The sequence below is a fragment of the Triticum dicoccoides genome, chromosome 4A (assembly GCF_002162155.2).
Source record: "Triticum dicoccoides isolate Atlit2015 ecotype Zavitan chromosome 4A, WEW_v2.0, whole genome shotgun sequence".
Taxonomy (NCBI): domain Eukaryota; kingdom Viridiplantae; phylum Streptophyta; class Magnoliopsida; order Poales; family Poaceae; genus Triticum; species Triticum dicoccoides.
In genome coordinates, this window is record NC_041386.1 from 596,355,607 (window position 1) to 596,360,548 (window position 4,942).

The following is a 4,942-nucleotide window of genomic DNA, read 5'->3' on the forward strand; positions in this document are numbered from 1 at the left end:
AGTTTCAGTGACAGCGGCGATGGCGATGGCGTGGACGGGCTCGCGTGCTCCTGGTTCGTGGCCGAATTGTTGGACGACGCGTTGTGTGCTTTAATGAATGCGATCGTAGGGACAGAGGTCGCCTACGTCCGTGAAAACAGTGGCGTACGCAGACGGTGCCGTGTAAACTAACAGGTCAGTAGTGGTCCACGATTATGCTGTCTCAGGGGTACAGATGGCCTGTCACGGTACAGGATAACGACAGTCGCTTGCGGCCCGTTACGCAAACGTCGTGCCCGACACCGAGAGCAATTTATCTATCCTTTTTTTGTTGCGAAATAAGCAATTTATCCTCCCCCTTCGTGCGCCGCATAAGGCAAGAACCTCATGGCTATGGCGATGGCGGACGTAGGAGACGACGCATTCGAGTTCCTCTCGGATCCGGTTGACAGGTATGTCTTGCGGCCGCAGAATCGTTGGTGGCCGGCGAAGCAAGCCAAACTCCTATGTATGGCCGCTGAGTCAAGCATTGGTGATGCCGGCGATGCTTCGGAGACATTAGAACTAGAGTTGAACAGCGCCTGCGATGGAATGACCCTATCCGCGCCAAATTCAGAGCATTCCACAGGCAAAGACGACCCTCAAGATCCTGGCTGGACGAAAAGGTATAGCGCACTTGTAATTCCAGAAAAACTTAAATGTGAGTGACATAAATTAGCTCTTCTCAATCTCATCAAATATGATAATTGGTTATCTTCCCAGTAGACAATACACGCTGCACGCAAATGTTGATACAATGTACTTCCTGAACCTGCTCAAACACAATTCTGAATTACGTGATTCTGAATAATGCAGAATGCTTGTTGGTGTGCACCTGATGAACGCCCCCGTGTGCTGGCAGAATGAGTGCCCTGGAGAAAACATTGAGCAGATATGCAGAAAAGAAAACGGAGACAGTCATAATTCCTGCTGTAGGAAGCAACTTTGATTCACTCGGGGTACTCATTTCAGTTCAATATCACATATCCCAACCTAGCTTTAGACAGACATGTGAAAGTTACATATTGACACACTCGTGTTTGTTGTGCTGGTTACAGGGAATCCCAAAGAAGAGTAACACACGGACATGCCAATGCAGGTGCCCCGCAATGATACGATTGCTTCGATCAAATGACAATGGCTGGTACAGAAGCGAGTACAGACCAGCGCATAACCATTCACTAACAGAAAAATATGGGGAGAAAGTTTACTAGCCTTCGCACAGGCATATTGATACATACACCCGTGACGTTGTGAAGCAACTCCGTGAAAAATGATATTAGTGTTGGCAAGGTCTACAATATAATTGGTAGTTTCTTTGGTTCAATGACCAACGTACCATTCATCAAAAGAGCATTAGTCGAGAACAAGCAGACGATGATGTGAATAAGACAATGGATGTTTTTGCTGAGTTGGGAGCAAAGGATTCTGGGCTCTACTGCAGAGTACAACCTGATGAGGAGAGCCGCATACGGAATTTGTTATGGTCAACAGGAGCAAGCAGAGCACAATACCATTATTCCGGAGATGCAATTGAAGAAAATATGCCCTAGAGGCAATAATAAAGTTATTATTTATTTTCTTATATCATGATAAATGTTTATTATTCATGTTAGAATTGTATTAACCGGAAACATAATACATGTGTGAATACATAGACAAACAGAGTGTCACTAGTATGCCTTTACTTGACTAGCTCCTTGATCAAAGATGGTTAAGTTTCCTAGCCATTGACATGGGTTGTCATTTGATTAACGGGATCACATCATTAGGAGAATGATGTGATTGACTTGACCCATTCTGTTAGCTTAACACTCGATCGTTTAGTATGTTGCTATTGCTTTCTTCATGACTTGTACATGTTCCTATGACTATGAGATTATGCAACTCCCGTTTACCGGAGGAACACTTTGTGTGCTACCAAACGTCACAATGTAATTGGGTGATTATAAAGCTGCTCTATAGGTGTCTCCAAAGGTACGTGTTGGGTTGGCGTATTTCAAGATTAGGATTTGTCACTCCGATCGTCGGAGAGGTATCTCTGGGCCCTCTCAGTAATGCACATCACTTAAGCCTTGCAAGCATTGCAACTAATGAGTTAGTTGCGGGATGATGCACTACGGAACGAGTAAAGAGACTTGCCGGTAACGAGATTGAACTAGGTATTGAGATACCGACGATCGAATCTCGAGCAAGTAACATACCGATGACAAAGGGAACAACGTATGTTGCTATGCGGTCTGACCGATAAAGATCTTCGTAGAATATGTGGGAGCCAATATGAGCATCCAGGTTCCGCTATTGGTTATTGACCGGAGACGTGTCTCGGTCATGTCTACATAGTTCTCGAAGCCGTAGGGTCCGCACGCTTAACGTTTCGATGACAGTTATATTATGAGTTTATATGTTTTGATGTACCGAAGGTTGTTCGGAGTCCCGGATGTGATCACGGACATGACGAGGAGTCTCGAAATGGTCGAGACATGAAGATTGATATATTGGAAGCATATGTTTGGATGTCGGAAGTGTTCCGGGTGAAATCGGGATTTTTATCGGAGTACCGGGAGGTTACCGGAACCCCCCGGGAGCTTAATGGGCCATAGTGGGCCTTGTGAAGAAGAGGAGAGGCGGCCAGGGCAGGGCCGCGCGCCCCTCCCCCCTAGTCCGAATAGGACAAGGAGAGGGGGGCGGCGCCCCCCCCCCCTTTCCTTCATCTCTCCCTCCTCTTTCCCCCTCCACTCCTAGTCCAACAAGGAAAAGGGAGGGAGTCCTACTCCTGGTAGGAGTAGGACTCCTCCTGGCACGCCCCCTCTAAGCCGGTCGCACCTCCCCCCTTGCTCCTTTATATACGGGGGCAGGAGGGCACCCTAGAGACAAAATTTGATCGTTTGATCTTTTAGCCATGTGCGGTGCCCCCCTCTGCTACCTCTTGAGCACTGCGTTGGATTTCCTTGAAGAGGAAAGGGTGATGCAACAGAGTAGAGTAAGTATTTCCCTCAGTTTTTGAGAACCAAGGTATCAATCCAGTAGGAGGCTACGCAGGAGTCCCTTGTACCTATACAAAACAAATAGCTCAACGCAACCAACGCGATTAGGGGTTGTCAATCCCTTCACGGTCACTTGCGGGAGTGAGATCTAGTAGAGATGATAGATAATATTTTTGGTATTTTTGGTATAAAGATGCAAAGTAAAATAAAAAGAGCAAAGTAAAAAAACCAAAGCAATAATAAAGTGATGGAAGATTGATATGATGAGAATAGACCCGGGGGCCATAGATTTCACTAGTGGCTTCTCTCAAGAGCATAAGTATTCTACAGTGGGTGAACAAATTACTGTTGAGCAATTGATAGAATTGAGCATAGTTATGAGAGTATCTAGGCATGATCATGTATATAGGCATCACGTCCGAGACAAGTAGACCGACTCCTGCCTGCATCTACTACTATTACTCCACTCATCGACCGCTATCCAGCATGCATTAGAGTATTAAGTTAAAAACAGAGTAACGCCTTAAGCAAGATGACATGATGTAGAGGGATAAATTCGTGCAATATGATAAAAAAACATCTTGTTATCCTCGATGGCAACAATACAATACATGCCTTGCTGCCCCTACTGTCACTTGGAAAGGACACCGCAAGATTGAACCCAAAGCTAAGCACTTCTCCCATTGCAAGAAAAACCAATCTAGTAGGCCAAACCAAACTGATAATTCGAAGAGACTTGCAAAGATAACCAATCATACATAAAAGAATTCAGAGAAGATTCAAATATTATTCATAGATAATCTTGATCATAAACCCATAATTTATCGGTCTCAACAAACACACCGCAAAAAGAAGATTACATCGAATAGATCTCCACGAGAGAGGGGGAGAACATTGTATTGAGATCCAAAAAGAGAGAAGAAGCCATCTAGCTACTAACTATGGACCCGAAGGTCTAAGGTAAACTACTCACACTCCATCGGAGGGGCTATGATGATGATGTAGAAGCCCTCCGTGATCGAGTCCCCTTCCGGCGGAGCTCCGGAACAGGCCCCAAGATGGGATTTCGTGGATACAAAAAGTTGCGGCGGTGGAATTAGGTTTTTGGCTCCGTATCTGATCGTTTGGGGGTACGTAGGTATATATAGGAGGAAGGAGTACGTCGGTGGAGCTTCGAGGGGCCCACGAGGCAGGGGGCGCGCCCTAGGGGGGCGCCCTCCACCCTCGTGACCGCCTCATGGCTTTCTTGACGAAGGGTCCAAGTCTCCTGGGTCTTATTTGATGAGAAAATCACGTTCCCGAAGGTTTCATTCCGTTTGGACTCCATTTGATATTCTGTTTCTCCGAAACACTGAAATAGGCAAAAAACATCAATTCTGGGCTGGGCCTCCGGTTAATAGGTTAGTCCCAAAAGTAATATAAAAGTGGAAAATAAAGCCCAATATGGTCCAAAACAGTAGATAATATAGCATGGAGCAATCAAAAATTATAGATACGTTGGAGACGTATCAGGCATCCCCAAGCTTAATTCCTGCTCGTCCTCGAGTAGGTAAATGATAAAAGAGAATTTTTTATGCGGAGTGCTACTTGGCATAATTTCAATGTAATTCTTCTTAATTGTGGTATGAATATTCAGATCCGAAAGATTCAAGATAAAAGTTCATATTGACATAAAAATAATAATATTTCAAGCATACTAACAAAGCAATTATGTCTTCTCAGAATAACATGGCCAAAGAAAGTTATCCCTACAAAATCATATAGTATGGCTATGCTCTATCTTCACCATACAAAGTATTTAAATCATGCACAACCCCGATGACAAGCCAAGCAATTATTTCATAGTTTGTACATTCTCAAAACTTTTTCAATCTTCACGCAATACATGAGCGTGAGCCATGGATATAGCACTATATGTGGAATAGAATGTTGGTTGT

At 44.6% G+C, this 4,942-nt stretch overlaps 1 long non-coding RNA gene across 1 annotated transcript; it reads left to right on the plus strand.

The window, feature by feature from the left end:
• Positions 1-471: 471 nt before the first annotated feature.
• Positions 472-1,555, plus strand: LOC119289293. The gene is made up of 3 exons (XR_005141475.1): positions 472-644; positions 835-977; positions 1,077-1,555. It is a non-coding gene; the product is annotated as an uncharacterized LOC119289293 (long non-coding RNA).
• The last annotated feature ends 3,387 nt before the right edge of the window (positions 1,556-4,942 follow it).